At 39.5% G+C, this 17,507-nt stretch overlaps 1 protein-coding gene across 3 annotated transcripts in view; it reads right to left on the bottom strand.

Moving 5' to 3' along the window:
- The window catches only part of LOC126334548 (leucine-rich repeat protein soc-2 homolog), a 138,578-nt gene that overhangs the window by 90,279 nt on the left and 30,792 nt on the right, over positions 1-17,507 (bottom strand). The window lies entirely within an intron of this gene.

Here is a 17,507-nt window from a genome sequence, read left to right as displayed (position 1 = left end):
ACATTTTGGTAGGACCTCCAAACCATGGTACAACTTGTGACTTTTCACATATAAAAATCACTACCAGGGGTGAAAGAAGCAAAATGTGGGAAAAAACTTGAAGATTGAGGGTTAAATATTTGTGGTCTTACACTTAAAACACTACGGTACACAATTAATCTCTATACAAACATAATTAAAAATGATCAAACTAACCATCTTTAAAGACTTGTGGAAATATCTGAAACGCTGTTACAATCGGACTTTGACTTCTCATGCAGAAACCTCCCTACTTCCCCTCCCCTGTACACACCATAAAACACACACAGGTACATCCCTCCACTTACGTTCTATGTCAATGACTATGTATGAGCACTAATTCAAAGGTCTTTGAGCTCAAATTCAATCCCAGCCAGTGGTTAGATTTGGTTTATTGATTCACCCTATCAACAGCCTTGGTGAAACAGCAGAGGAGCAAATACAAGAATTGGAAATGATCAACAGCGTGATGATACCAAAGGCATTGATCAACCTCTACAACACAGACACATAAGTTGTATTCACACAAAATGTGGCTTGTAATTCCACAGATAAAGATGTCATATTAGTCTCCTGTTATGGTCTATGGGAAGAGGTTGCCAAACAGGAGGTAGCCGTAAGAAAAATATTGCACAACCAATGAAAGGGTAACATTCAATGAGCCAGACCATAGAATGTCAGAACATATCGTATATCGGACGTTGGATCCGCAGCTGCAGTTTTACGTGTAACATGATATATACAGTCTTTCGCAACTGTAATACAAGACTTATTTAGAGCAGCATCTTTTGCCTTATTTTAAAGTACTTTCAGCGGTAACTATAACACTGTGGCTTTTCTTACAGTTATGTTTGCCAAGACAGTAAACAATTATTTTTTATTAGAAGGGGAGAGGGGCGGAGGGAGAGGCTTATTTTACTTTTACGGTACTGTGGGGAGGGGTCGTAAGTGGGTATGCTGATTTATGTGATACTGTTTCATTGCTGGCTACAGGGTTTGTTATTTATCTTCCGTGTTTTATTGGCTTAAAGAGCATTTGGTTGCTAATATTTCTTTGGTCACTCGGTGTTCTTGCCTTTCAAATTTGAAAGTTTTTGTTTAGTGTTAGATGTCTTTAGGTACTGAATCTGGTCTTTTTATATTGCGGCAGGGTGGGGCCTTTATTGTCAGAGATGTTCTGTGAATACTGAATGAACCTTCGTTTCTGGTTCGTCTAGTATGCACACAATGCCATCCATGTATCATCACAGTATAGCAGATTGTACGTATTTGCCTAGTGCTATTTGCTAAAATAGTCTTTCCTCTGTTTTGCTCTATGAAAATATTTGTTAACTGACCGGAAATGGGGAACGCCTTTGGCAATCCTTCCTCTTATAAGAGTAGTGCTTTATTAAGTTCAAAGAAGTTTTGGACAGTAATAAGGTGTAGGAGTGTGCTTATCGCGAAACATGTTCCTGTGGTAATTGACTGGAAGGATCTAAGTCTTGTTCTATTACTTGAGTGTTTCCTTGACTGGAATTGTGGTGTGCTTATTTTATACAACAAAGGATGTCAACACATGTGTATAATCAGGAATAAATGTCTTTTATTGGTTCTTCCATTTTCCATTGTTCTGTCATCTTGTGTTCTGCACTGTCATGTGAATGTGTTAAACATAGCAATGGTGAGGGGTATGTAGATGCTTTTTTTGTAATGTACAACTGGCTTAGAGGGCGTGTTTACTTTAAGGATTTTTTGTTGGCTCCACAGTTTTGGAGTAATTGGGTTCATATGTGCCATATATGCTACTTGTATATCTTCTAGTTGCGGCCTATTAGAGTCTTCGGTGCATTTTTCATTTTTGTGTGGAACCTGTAAGATTTGACTTTACTTCTGTGATTTTACTATGTGTAGTGAATTCTTGACGTACTCTTGTTTACACATGAGAACTACTGTATTTTCCTAGCCCATCTTCATCATGATCATGTTTTCTCTAAGTGCTTTTACTCTAAGGGTTTTCAGTTTCTTACACTCTGTGGCTGTCTCTGTTGTTACATCGTGTTCATGTCTGGTATCTATGATGTTTTTAATTTCTTTGCCTATTAATTCTGCTGCTAGATCTACATTCATGGTGCTTGTGTCCTTCCTGTGCTCTTGATACTTTATGTTCTCAGATTGTATGATCAAATTTTCTATGCAATGTTCATTTACTTCTGTGTTTAAATTCTGTTTTAAACCTTTCCATAGTAGCTGTGTTTCTTCATGATTAAATTTAGTATCTGTGAGATTTACAAGACATGGCAGAATTGATGTGTGTGTTTATGCTTTTATGGGGCATTTTAAGTATATTCGCTCCCCTGTAAGCATTTTTGCTTCTTTTTCTTGGTTTTAATTGTTCTATGGCATTACAAGTGTGTTCAACGTTCTCCAGTATACATGAGAAAAGGGTGCTGTAGTTTATGGTGCGAACATACTTCAAACAACTTACATTTCAGTTCATAGTTTTTGTTATATATAGCGGAACTTCAATTTTACATTCTCTGATTTTATATTTTTCATGATTCTGCGCCATAAATTTGTAGCCCCTGTGAAAAGCCCATAAGATCAATGCTCAAAATTCCCCTATTTTATATTTCTTCCTATTAAGGTTTACCTCAATTCTAAGTTCTTACTCGACATCTCACTTGACTTTGTCCCGTTTTCTTCCCATTACCACTTGATGTGACTAAACAAGTTATAAGTGGCTTAACAGACAGGTGGTTTGTACCATAGGTGGTGGCAAAATTAAGGGAGTGTTCTAGGCCATTGTGGAGGGGGGAGATGTGGGAGAGGAAATGCTGACATAATCCAGGATCAGTGTTGCCAACACAACTAGCAACATTTAGCTTCACCACTTAATTATGATACAACTACTGCTAGGTAGCAGCGGTAATGGGAAAATGAGGCAGTTGCCATGAAGTGTTCTGGACTGAACCAAAACACCTATTCTTGTGCCACGTATAACTCAGTCTCATTTTTTTTCCCTTTATTTTCAATGTACTGTATTAAGCAACAATATGGGGGCGGAAGGGAGTGGGCATGCGACAGGCAAAGAAAGAATTTTTGCCATCAATAAATCTAATAATATTTAACATATGCCTGAATTTGAGGAAGAAATTTCTAATAATGTACTTCTGCACTATAGCACTGTATGCATTCACATCACAGATTATGGGGAAACTGGAAAGTGAGATGTAATGTTACAAAGACATGCTGAAAATGAAGTGGTATAATAAGAAAGGGAGATGATGTTCTCTTAACAGAAAGGAGATTGGCTACACACCTGTGCTTTCTTCACATTTCTTTGGGATGTAACATTCTTATACCTGACGGCATACTTAATCACAGAAAGATTCAAGAACTAATATGGATTACTGTATAAAATTTAATTATTAGAGCATGTACCAAGAAGTTGTATTTGTGAGATAAATGAGTCACATCTAACAGGACAAATTTTGTTTGGTTGGAAGGGGGGGAGGGAAGGGCATGTAGGAAGGGGGGGAGGGGGAGAGGGGCAGTGTCATCTGTCCCTCTTTCAACCCTATGAAGGGCTAAGATTGTAGTGAAATAAATAATGCCTTCATGCCTTCAAGCTGGAACAATTGCAATAGTAAAGATGAGAAGACCAAGACCAAAACTGTAATGAATATCAGTAGGAATAAGGTGAGAAATAGTCAGATCAGCAAGGGGCTGTCTCCTGAACTGTCGCACCTTCAATCCGTTATAGTCAAAGTTTTGAAGTTTGGAGCAGAACACCCTCTCACAGAGAAAGCATAAATCTGTTCAATTGTTCTTTTGTCAACAGCCAATATCAAGAATAAAGTATCCTTACAGCCTTCAAAGGAGTACTAAGCTTAAAGGAAAACAAATTCACCAGTACATTTATATTGCACATAAACTACTAACACAAAGTATGCTATACCTTAAGGTGTAATTCGACTAGTACATCAATAGCATTAAACAATAAAATGACATATAAATAATTTTCTATAATATTAAAATATTCCAAAAATGTCTGCTGTGAACTTAAAACTACACAATGTGACAATGGTCTAAAACCTGAAGGCTATTTGTACGATGTGTGCTGCAGCTCTCACGCAATAGTTTTCCTACCATGATTCCCACTGCCTCGGTAGTGCACAGTTAAACTGTAAGGTTTGTAACCAGTGAGATTCTGCAGTTACAGCAGAAAAACAGGCTGAAATATATCCCAACAAGTCATGACAAAAGACACTCCTCTTATCAAGTCACTCGAATTATTCAGACTTTATCTCACTTCCTAGTCCTCAATAGTTTTGATACTGCCTTCCCCAAAAAGTACTGAATGACTGAATAACCTAGTGAACAACGTCAGATTTAATTTCAATACCAGTACAATACTGGCCCATCTTCAATGCACCTCCATCCTGTCGTCGTTTTTTAGGGCCTTAGATACTCACACTGCAAAACAAAATCTAGATTTTCATGATTTAGAACATGATTTAATAAAAATGATTTAAAAATTTTCAGGAGACTTGTTTGTAAAAGTAACCATTCCTGGCATTTTTAGAAAAATCGTCAACTTTGCCCTTAATTTGTAAATCACTTAAATGGAGTAGGAGAATGAAATTTTATATTCTAAGACCTGGTATTGGTAAGTTATTACATGTGTGCATCCAGGTTTATCCCATAATTACTTCTAGAGATATAAAAAGCTAAACGGAAAACTTTTTTCATTATTTCACTTAACAGAGCACAAAAGTGGTACAAGTTTTGTTTCTTTCAAGATATCTTATGTCTCAAAGTTGACGAAAACTCACGGGTGCACTGATGATAGGTGCACCATGGGGCCAAAAAAATTACTATATCTCTGCAAGTATTAAACTGGTGATTGCAAAACTTTACCAATATTTATTGGGAACATATATGAATGTTCACACAAAATCTGTGATGATGATGTGGGAACTTCTACAGTACTTGGCGTGGAATGACTCAAGCTGCTCATGGGACTGAGATGAAATTCAAACTTATCAACTTCCAGCATGATAGGTGTATTGTCTGGGAGTACCCACACCCACTCATCCAAACAAATGACGCAATCTAGTCCTCTTAATAACCAAACTGTATTTAGTAATTGGGCTTAAGGAATTGTAAATCAGAATGTGTTTGTTGTGATCAAGAGGAAGGAGGAGGACATCTGAATTAGGGCTTAATTCGTTAATGCTTTGAAGGGTTTGCTGATACATTAAATCTGTTAAGCAGTTACTAATTGTCCTTTATCTGTCGAGACTAACAGGGAAAAGCAAATAGAAATTTTTAGGAAGTCACAAAAAATTGTGTGACTTATGACATAATTACTGATTTGCTTAATTCCATCAGCTCAAGCAAGAGTAGGTCACATGCCGTGACGATATGGACATTGACATTGCAAGACTTAAAGAAGAATGGGCATCACAGGAGATAGTGGATAGGATGTGAAGGAATAATGGAGAAATTGAGAAGTATGAAGTGTGGAAAGGCAACCCATGAAGCTGGGACCAATTACTCATTTCCAGCAATCTGCATCAAATGCTCTGGCTGACACTTCAAATGCTCTGGCATTCACCCAGTCTGGAGCCGAGACTGTCCTGTTCTGGTTGGGGAATGCAAAATGCAAGAAATCAAAGTGACCAAGCAGATCCCATAAGCAGGTGCCAAAAATGAATATAAGACAACAAAGCACTCGTCTTTGCCATTCTTAGCTTCCTTGGTGCAGAAACCTGTTCCCAAGGTTGAAACAAACTATATCTAGCTTATTACTATCCCTAACGAGCACCTGTAGATGCCAAAGCAAAATGAGTGAAGACATAGCAGCTGTGAAGACATATAAGCTATTACAAAGAGACCAGTAACATTTTGCAGTGAGTGTTGAGAAGGGACTCCGAAAGCAGAGGGCCTTTCAACAGCCCCTTTCCCCATCGTAAGTGAAGGTAATGGAAGTAGGGGAAGGGTCACGATGTTCAAGTCAAAAGCTGTCCTGGGCACTATCAGACGTCATTCTGGTATGTTTGACTGATGAGGAGGACTTCATGGATGTCAATGCCTGATCACCATGCCCAGGCAGCCCCTCCACTTCATAAGTGCTTCACCATTCCCAGGATAGGGATACATCAAAACAAACCAGCTGAAACGGCTCCCATACTCCATACGAATGGATACAGGACTGATCTGGAGGAACTGAGACTCCTCATACAGGACAGATCTTCCAAGAGACTCATTTTAAACAGTCTGATGTTTTTGAGCTGTGTGACAGCATCCAGGACTGCATAGATCACATTACAGCCATGATTCACAATACTGCAGATGTCCCAGTCAACAGGAACAGACAGGAGGCAGCCTGTTCTTTGGTGGAAGACAAGTGTTGCTCTACAGTCAGGGACATGAGGCAGCTATGCAAATATTCAATCTGTGCCCTACAGCAGTTACATATGTTCTACATTTGGTTGGCTTGTATTTGCTGAAAAAAAACTTTTGATCCATTGATGTACACTGCTTTTCTTCTGTGAAGATGGTTTTAATGACTGGAACTGGTAAGAATACAACATACAACTGTACAGCTGATGTAACAAATGTACTTTTTCCAAAATATAAAAATGTTGTTGATGGTAGCTATGATGAATTTCAACCTGTCAATGATCCTCACAAACTATCTCACGGGTCCTATGCCAGATAAACTGCAGTTCAGAGCCCCATTCACAGCATACTACTGGGTCTTTGGTAAATGCAGATATATTCGCATGTACCAGGTGCCTTTGAGTTAATCTTCAGTTTCCCAATCCTTGTTTCTGTCACTTTTGGTCAAGCCTCTAACCACAGCCACGAGATTTTCCACAAGGATGCATTGCTCTTGTATGCCAGTTGTTGTTGCAGCCTTAGCCAACTTGTCAGCTTTTTGATGTCCCACAATCCCATCATGGCCCCTGATCCACACAAATGAGACACCCTTACCAGTTTCGTACAACTCTGATAGAGCAGCACCTCTTCTGTATGTAAGGTAACACTTCCCCTTGTACTTACCAAATAAGTTTTCTCTAAGAACAGCTGTCCTTCAAAACGACAAAATGGTCAGCCACTAAGATCATGCCATAAATTATTGGTCTGTCAATGGCTGAGAGTTCAGCTGTGAATATTGAAACTTCTTTGGTAGACGAAGTAGTTCACTCTTGTTATTTTTAATATCAACATAGGCACAGCCAATGCAGGCCTTGCCTTTAGATCTGTCAGTATACACACACATGATGAAGGCTTTCTAAATTGCTGTTATTCATTATTGGGTCCTCAGAGTAGTTCAGATTGCTGTGTATGTCTAGTACCTGGATGATAAGTTCATACTCTTGGTAGCAGTTGCGTTCTTGGAACTAGGTGTTGGTAATGCTCAGTGATGAAAGCGCCTCCACAAGTGGTCATATTGATTTGCATATCCAGTAACGGTTGGTGCAGTGTAGCTCTATAAGGTCACAGACTTTGTTTGTCAGCACATCCGCAAAGTGTTGTAGCTGTTTCTGAATAAATTTTCTGCTGAGGTATTGTCTATGTAGTGATAAGAGTGTTTCCACTGTTTTGAATAACAGTGTGTTCATTGGGCTGTATCCCAGAACTACTAGGCATAATCATTGAGCTTTGTATTAGTATCTATGAAGCACCTGCAGCAGCTTTCTAGAGGCCATCCTGTAAAACATGCAGGCATAATCTAGATGAGGTTGCAGCAGTGCATGATACATATGTAAGGATCCACATCCCATGTGTTTCACTTTGTGGCACGAACTATGTTCAGAGAGCTCTCACACTTATCTTTGACATGGACTTTATGGTAGATTCATCAGAGTATACTGTTTATTTGAAGGCCTAGATATTTCACACATCCTCTCAAGGGAGTAAAATGCATGCTGATGTATTTACCTGTTTTGATTAAGCATAAATGTTCAGTATGATTAAAATTCTTCTGGGTGTTCTACCAAATCACTGTACAAAATAAAATACTTTACAACAAAACTGACATTTTGGCCACATTATAAGTGTTTTCTTCAGGGCAAGACTGGTTTTACTGATTTATTGCTAACAATCGGTATTAATATACAAAATTTCTGGAACTTGATTGGCCTTAGAATACAACAGGTTAGTCATGATGAGGGAGGGGGCACGAGGAGGCCATTTGTGGACTATCTTGCTTGTCGATGATAGGCACCTGCCTGCAAATCCGCATTTGGATTCTGATGGGCAGGTTTTCTTTCTGCTGGGTGTGGAAATAACCTGTTAGTTGCTATATAGCTGTTTCTTTAGGATGTTCATCTGTGCCCAGTGAGTTTCTACCCCATGACCACTCCCAGCCTGTCGGCCTATGATGGTTGGCAGCCAGGGTGCTGGAGGTTTGTAGCCATCTTCTCTCTTAATGTTGTCAGACTACTAAATAATTTCAATCACCTCTCGTATTTTGTGTTGGCTTATCCACAACTCTTTTGCAAGTATAGGGCTTCCAGGAACATTATGGGTTGCCCACAGCCATGTTGGTGTTCTGCTCTCACTAAATTTGTGCTGTGCTAATCACATGTAGAGTTGTTCTGGTACTTGTGTTCTGACTGGCCTCCTTGTCTCCCCGATAAAGGCAGCTCCACACTCGCATTGTTACTCAAACTCTCTTGCAGCATTAAGGTCTGTGGCAGTTATGGAAAATTTGTTGATACCTGGTTGGCAGAGGACATGGCCTAGCTGTCCAATGGCACCCTTCACATACCTTATGTGCAGTAGCGGAAGCTTCTCTTCCTTACCTCCTTCTCTTGTTTTATTCTTTTTGATCTTAGCTGCATTTCTTTTAATGTTGTTGTCATAATCATTCTGTACCATTATGCCCTATTGTTGGCTATGGCACATACATGACACATTTGTTACCTGGCCGTATGGGAAACAGAGTCAGGAAACTTCCATTGGCATTTAAACAGCCTACAAACAACTCATGCAAGAAGCCGAAAACAATGATACATTAACATTTTTGGACATGGAGGCAAAAGAACTGCCAACCCATTCAAACTAATACCTTAACAGTGAGCTACCAATACCCTCAGAAGTAAGGCCAATTCACACTGGCCATCATGTCACATCCTGTAAAAATATTCTGCAATGACTTTTATATGGCGGCATCCACATTGGCTGTCCTGTCCAGCCCCATCGCATCTCCATCAGTTTCCAGGAAGAAAATTTTGAAGGTTGGCGTTATCTGACCATTGTTGATCGTATGGCCACCAAGCTCATTTTCTCCTGATCCACGGCTATGTGGATTTCCACATTTCATTTCTTAGTGTCTTTTTTTTTTTTGGCTGATATTAGTTGTTTGTTATTTGTTCTAATTTGATTCACTTTGTTAACATTTGTAAGTTTACAATAAATGATGAAAGATTACTGAAGCAAAGAGGCAGCAGTAATGCATTACTTGCCATCTACTACATTTATAACTGCATTTTTATACATACTGGTACAGTATTTAATATTTTACAATGAAATGAATTGCAATATGGCTGCAACTAGAAGTGAAAAAATTACTGTGGGTAGAATCACATTGATCAGAAACAGGAATTTATTTGTAACCTGTCAGGGCTTTGTAATGTTTCGGAAAGAAATGGACTGAACTCTTCAGACAATGCAACAGAGGTAAAATGCTTTTTTTGTGAAGTACATATCAAGTATTAGAGCTGTTTGTTTAAATATGTTTGTGGCATGCTTATTTATTGTTAAGTAGCTCTCTTCATTGTGCGTGAAGCAGTTTTGCAAGTGTCAGTGGCCAACATTTATGTGGTTTCATTAACTCCAAAACAAATACAGCACTTGAGCTATTAAAAGTCAAATACAAGACGTAAAGAAAACCTATAAATTTTAAAGGGAAAAGTATTGATGAAGATATGGCTATTGCATAAAAATATGCACTGAACTGGCACTAAACTTAACTTTAAACAAACCAGTTTTTCATGGCATGTGAAGGGAGCTTATAACACTGTGTTCCTTTTACTAATTCTGGACGCAATTTGACGTAACAAGTGCAAAAACTGATTCTTCGATTTTCTACCATATTTTATGGACTACGTGACAATTTTTATTTGAAATATTGCCTCCAAAATTCAGGTGTGTCTTATACTCAAAATTAATATAAAAATGTCCTATGTCTGATTTAAAATTCCTGCCAGTCTTAAAAATGGCCATATATTCAATGCCTTAGGAAACCTCTCTCTTTTTGACGATACTAGATTTAACTGGCAGCAGCAGTGTACTGACACGACAAACATTACAAGCTTGCTAACACTGTCTCCCATCTACCCCACCATACACAAACTCAGAACACCATTGCAGTCTATGGTTCCAGTGAACTTGAACTGACAGTGATGTATGTTATCAGTAACAGGACAATATTTTTGTTAGCAGCTAGTTTTGTAATGAAAAAAAAAAAGTTATTCATGTGATGTGGGCTATGAATTGAAGGTAATAGCATATGCAGAAGAGCATGGAAACAGAGCAGCAGAGAGCCTTTCGGCCCTCCACGAACAGAAAAAAACTATTTGCAACAGGTGGGCTAGTAAAGAAAAACTGGAGGGGGAAAAAAAAAACAATGACATTGACAAAATGTGCAAATAGAGAACAGAATGCGTAATAGCCAAAAATAGAAGATGATGTGCTGAAATGTATTGAAGAACACCATCAAAATGGCACTGGAATTAATACAAAAATGATTCAAATACATGCTCATAAGCTATATGCTACAGTGGAACTTAATTGACTTTAAGGGGAGAGTTGGCTGGTGCTACAGGTTTATGAAGCATCATTGACTTATTGTGCAAACTAAACCCAAAATATCTCAGAAAATTCCATAAGAGTATGAAGATAATATTTTATCTTTCCACTGTTTTATTATTCAACATCGAAAGAAAACCCAGGTGGAACTAAGCCACATAGTGAATATAGATTATACTGCTCCAACATTTAATGTACCAAGTAACAGAACCGTCGTCACGAAAGGTGCTACAACTGTAAAAAAAAAGTGGACATGAAATAAAAGATGCACTACACCACTGTCCTTTCATGTTGTGCTGACATTACTAAACTTAATCCAATGATAATTTTCAAGTGGAAAAAAAAAAAAATACCTTCTGAAATACTCCCATGAGTTGTAGTTCATATACATGATGAGGGTTGGGTGGATGAGACTGGCATGAAATTATGAAATAACAGAGTGTGGGAGAGAAGGAAAGATATTTTATTGAAGAAAAGTTCTCTTCTTGTGCTAGATCAGTTTAGCAGTCATTAGAAAAAAATCTGTGAAAGAGAAACTGAGGCATGGGAATACAGAGCTTGCTGTTATTCTGGGAGGACTGACTTCACAATTGCAATCTTTTAATGCCCCGATAAATAAACCATTTAAAATGTATATGACAGAGATATGGAACAAATGGATGATGGATGAAATCCAACATGAATTCAGACTGAAGGGAGCTTTAAAATGACCAACAATAAAACAAATGTGACAGAGGATGAAACAGTCATGGTCTGGAGTGAGAGAAAATATTATTAAATCTTTCAACATAAAGAACACTCTCAATGACACTGAAGACCATCTTATATATGAAGAGGACAATGATGATGTCAAAGAGGAGGAAGAGGAGGAGAAAGTTCAGACGATGATTATCAGGGATTTAAAGATCAATTCGGTTTCATAAACAAAGTTTTTTTTTTTTTAGTCTGACTTTGCAATCTAATAACAAAATTAGTAAAAATGTTATTTTTTTAAAAACTGCTTAAAATTAAGGTGCGTCTTATACTCCATAAAATACTGTATAAAATGCAGAGTCGTCTTCTGTGAGTTGCTTGTACAGTGTGTGAAATTCCCCTTCTGTATCACATAATCACATGTTTACGACTGACACTTTTTTTACGTTGTTTTATGCTTCTGTCCTCCTCCTCTAACGTGCAAACTATCACCACAAGCCATCCGAGTCCAATAAATTTCATTTTTATACAAAGGTCAAAGTGAACCAGGAAGAAATGTGAGAGCTCAAAGCGGTTGTGAGGCTGCAATTTCGTTTCCTGGAGGCAGATAACAAGTGGACACTGCGATTCTATGAGAGTCATAAGTCCTCTTTTTGGATCAAAGGATGCAAACATTCCTTTGGAAAAGAGTCATTACAAGGAAAGAGGAGGAGTGGAAAAATGAAGTGTGGTCACCTCGGAGGCTGCAAGAAGCCAGCCTTCAAAGACTCACTGCTACAGGGTGCAGATGCTGGAGGATCCTGCTCCATGAGATCGACAGAGGTGTTGGCATTCTCCCTCTGTCGATCTGTGGAGTCCAGGGCAGAAAAACAGTTGGTGGTGCGCACCGGCAACACGGAGGTCGACCGAGCGAGGGTATCATGTGGTAACACCGTCGAAGAGGATCTCCAAGTTTGCAAAGGACTTGACCTCTTGGAGCCTTTCTGATTGGCAGACATAGACTCTGATGTTTACTCACTGGAGGGATGTAGGAAGTCTTCACTGGAGTATTCTTTCTGTCCTTTCTGGCCTGCCAGTTGTGTAGAGGTGACTTCGCCTGTGAGATGAAAGTTTGGTGATTGTTGCACAGCTAGACAAGGAGATGACGATGCTAACATGACAATGGACAATTTCACAACTGCAATGCTAAATCTGAGGTCACATGTCTGCATGGACATGTCCTTCATGGAGTGAGATGTAGCAAGAAGAGTACTGTAGGTGACAGATGGTAGAATGTAGGGTTTCCGACTAGCCAATTTTTCTTCACTCGGATCTCCTGGAAAGTCCACTCATTGAGATACATGGGACAATCCTGGGAGAAGGTGGCGTGGTCACCATTGCAGTTGATACAGGGGGGAGAAGGACGTGCTTAATTGCCCTTGTGAGCATCCCTATCACAAGTTACACATTTAGCTGGGTGTCGACAGGACTCTCAAGTGTGGTTGTAGGGATAACACTGGTAGCAGTGTATCTGGTTTGGGATGTATGGTCATACTATGATAACTTGACAGCCTGCTTTCATCTCTGACGAAGAACCATTCTGTCAAAAGTGAGAAAAAGAGTGTCTTTGGGCACTGAGGATGCATCTACTTTTTCCATTACCTGATGGACTTGAAAAAAACCCTGATCAGAGAAGTAAGTTTGGATTTCTGCCTCAGTCAAACCATCAAGCAGCCCAGTGTAAATAACACCATGGGAAGAAATCAGTGTTCGATGGGCCTCGACATAACAGGATTTCACAGGGCCAGTAATTGCATCAACACCTTTCTGAATAATAAATGGAGATACCATAGCAAAGCACTGACTGTCTTCAGTATGTGAAACCACGAGGAACTGTGGTGCAGCTGGGAGGGTCTTTGAATTATTAGCTTCATTCTCTCTCTGTTTGGTAGACATTGATAGTAAAAAAGATAATTGGCTCAATGCAAGAAAGCCCCCCCCCCCCCCCCCCATGACTGCTAGTGTCTCCGATGGTGCGCTCTTTCCAACTGGGGGCCCTTCTCAGAAGGGGGCACACCCGACTTAGGTGGTTGTTCACACTTCAGGTCATACCTCCAAAACACCTGACAGAGGGACCAATCAGCAATTTAGGAATGTAGCACCTCAGGCAATCATCCCTCCCTGGGCCTGGCCTTTGTCAGGGGATACACGCGAAACCTACCTGTCAACCTGGGGCTGGGAATTATGCGTTACCCAGTCACCTGTTACATATCAGATGCGTGGGCTGGCCTTCAGGAGAGGAAGAAGGAAAAGACAAACCTTTTCAAACACCAAAGCACAGAAAAGATAGGAGAAAGGGAACAAAAAAAGAAAGAAGGAAAGAAAGACAGTGGAGAGACTGTTCTGATATCGGTGACTGAATATTCAGACCACAGTTTCAACATCCCAGACATGTTCGCCAAGTGAGGGGAAAAAGAACAGAAAGAAGATAGGCATGCAGCGTGGACGGGAAAAGATGCTGCAAAGGCTGAGGCCCTGTGATAACCAAGCATGAAGCCCCCAAAGAGTAGCGAGCCACCTGGGGGCGCACTTACGATTCATGCCCGTGTTGTTTTCACTTAGGGTTTCCTCTAGTTTTTTGTCACTAGGTTTCTGTTTATAAAATCAAAGGCTTTTATGAAGTCTACAAACACTACATAAAACTTAGAGCTGTCTTCAAGGTCTTCCCATACACTCTTTCCAAGGCTATCTATCATGGCCAGAACTGATCTTTCTTTCCTGACTCCCATTTGGCTTTTGGGAAGGTGTAGTTGATTTGTTTCTTTTATTCTTTTTGTGAATACTTTGAAAGATTAGTTTTCTAGTGTCATGGCTTTGTTTTTGCTAGGGTCTTGAGGTCTACTTTCCCTTTATATAGCACTTTTGCTATCGATTGTCTCCACTGTTCTAGAATGGAGGCTGTTTCTAAGCACTTATTGTAGAGATTGTCCAATTTGCATTAGTATTTGGCAGTGTGTTTTAACTATTCGCTATATAGTCTGTCAGAACCTGCAGGACCCATTTCATGTTTGTGGCATTGTCTCCTGTCTCTTCTCCAGTCTGCCTTTTAGTCTTTGTTCAGTACGTGTTCTGCATATTTTCTGTGGTGCACTGCAATATATGGGCCTCATACGTCTCCCTCCTTTTCTTATACATATATTGTTTTTTGACACAAGTCATAAGATGTCAGGGGTTCTCTGCACACGTTTTTAGTTGGTTTAGGCGTTCTAGTGCATCTTTTCTTAGCCTGTAACACTCTGTGTGAAACCATTTTTTCGCTCGTCTTTTGTACCTGGATTGGCAGATTGTCTTAGGAGTTCTCCTTTCGCTTCTGTTGCTTCCTCCAGTCACAAATTGTCTATTACAGGGTGTACACGTGGACAAGGAAAAAAAATTCCCGGATTTCCCGGTTAAAAATACACTTTCTCCCAGGTGAAAATACACTTTTGCCGTGTTAAGTGACAGTATACTCTTCTTCGGCACTGCAAAAGTCATCAATCCTTTGAAAGTTTATGGTTTTATATACCGATGTAGAATTTCCCGGCACCTTAGAAAACGAAACTCAGCCAGAAAAACACATTTTGAAAGCCCTTTGATGTGGAGCAACATGTACGCTGCATATTTTCATATTACAAAGGTATATTCTTGAATTCCACCAAACAACGCATGTCACTTTCCGAAGCATTGAAATCGAGTTTGCGATGCACTTTTGTAAGCATCATAGCTCATTCACGTGATCTCGCCAGCTGATGACAGCAATAGCACACGTGATGTAGTCAGCCAATAGCAAGATCACTCTTAAGTAGCGCGAATACACAAATAAGAGAAGTTAATGGCTTAAATTAATATACATAGCATTCACATATAATACTGGTCTCGAACATTAATAAGTTGGAAGAGAAGCTAAGCTTCCATATACAATGTTGATCTTTTCTGCGCATGTTACACTTTAAGATACATCACACAAATGTGCCAGTACAATTTTTAATAATGACGCAAATGTCTCATCTGGGCTCGAAATTCTTCCAAATGGTCGTCCTCAAAGAGTTGATTTTTAAATGAGAGTCAAACGCTTTGTGATTTAAGAAATTCATCATACATTCTCGCACATAGTTCATCTTGCGTAAAAGGAAATCTGCTTTGAATGTAACGCTGTTCAAACCACCATTCGCAATATTTTGCCGTGACCTGTTAGAAATAGGTTCGTTTCAGCAGTTGCAACAAAGCGCCAGATAACTGACGTCACTGCGCTTGCGCAGCTACGATGACGCAGGAAGTCCATATATTCGTACGTGTAAAACATTAAAAGATCTTACATTGTCATAAAAGAAACAAGACATCATAAAATATTTCAAGAGCGTCGGGATTTCGCGAACCATACTAAAATGCATAATTCGGCTTAAAATGCACATACATATGTAAATTTTCTGGAGTACCAGTACTCATGTTGGGTTCTTTATTATAGCATAATGCCATACGTGGACTTGAAATGCAGCGAACAACTGAAACTAGCCAATAGTGTGAAATTAAACACTTCGTTTCAAATTAATTGACTGCCTCAGTAGAAAGGATTAATAAAAGCCAAATCTCTTTAGAAAACCGGCGAAAATAACTTCATTGTTCTGTAAGCCGATTAATGCTTGACTATCAAAGGTGGAGGTATTTTGCTCTGATTGTTGCCAGCATCATATTTAAGAGAGGATATGGAGGCCAACAGGAACTGGAAACAACTCTTGGATTTCTGTGCCAGTATGGGCTTAGTAATCACAAACTCCTTTTTTAAACATAAGAACATTCACCGGTATACTTGGGAAGGCAGGGGAACCAGATCTGTCATTGACTATATAATAACAGATCAGGAATTCAGGAAGGCTGTGAGGGACACACGTGTATTCAGGGGATTCTTTGATGACACTGATCATTATTTAATCTGCAGTGAAATTGGGATTGTGAGGCCGAAAGTGCAGGAGGTCAGGTCCATATGTAGAAGGATAAGAGTGGAGAAACTTCAGGATAAGGAAATCAGGCTCAAGTACATAACAGCGATCTCAGAAAGGTACCAGTTAGTTGAATGTAGTCAATTACAGTCATTGGAAAAGGAATGGACAAGGTACAGGGACACAGTGCTAGAAGTGGCTAAAGAATGTCTTGGAACAGTAGTGTGTAAAAGTAGGATGAAGCAAACAGCTTGGTGGAATGACACAGTCAAGGCAGCCTGTAAAAGGAAAAAAGAAGGCGTATCAAAAATGGCTACATACTAGAACTCAGGTAGACAGAGAAAGTTATGTTGAAGAAAGAAACAAAGCCAAACAGATAATAGCAGCATCCAAGAAGAAATCTTGGGAAGACTTTGGAAACAGGTTGGAGACTATGGGTCAAGCTGCTGGAAAACCATTCTGGAGTGCAATTAGCAGTCTTCGAAAGGGAGGTAAGAAGGAAATGACAAGTATTTTGGACAGGTCAGGAAAACTGCTGGTGAATCCTGTGGATGCCTTGGGCAGATGGAGGGAATATTTTGAAGAGTTGCTCAATGTAGGTGAAAATAGATCAGCAATGTTTCAGATTTCGATGTACAATGGGATAGGAATGATGATGCAAATAGGATCACATTTGAGGAAGTGGAGAAAATGGTCAATAGATTGCAGTGCAATAAAGCAGCTGGGGTGGATGAAATTAAGTCGGAACTCATCAAATAGAGTGGAACGTCGGGTCTTAAATGGCTACACATGATAACTGAAATGGCCTGGGAGTCGGGACAGGTTCCATCAGACTGGACAAAAGCAGTAATCACACCTATCTTTAAACATGGAAACAGAAAAGATTGTAACGACTACAGAGGTATCTCTTTAATCAGCGTTGTGGGTAAAATCTTCTCAGGTATTGTTGAAAGGAAAGTGCGAGTATTAGTTGAGGACAAGTTGGACGAAAATCAGTGTGGGTTTAGGCCTCTTAGAGGTTGTCAGGACCAG

Source organism: Schistocerca gregaria, chromosome 2 (genome assembly GCF_023897955.1).
Source record: "Schistocerca gregaria isolate iqSchGreg1 chromosome 2, iqSchGreg1.2, whole genome shotgun sequence".
Lineage (NCBI taxonomy): Eukaryota > Metazoa > Arthropoda > Insecta > Orthoptera > Acrididae > Schistocerca > Schistocerca gregaria.
This window is presented reverse-complemented; position numbering and strand designations above follow the sequence as displayed.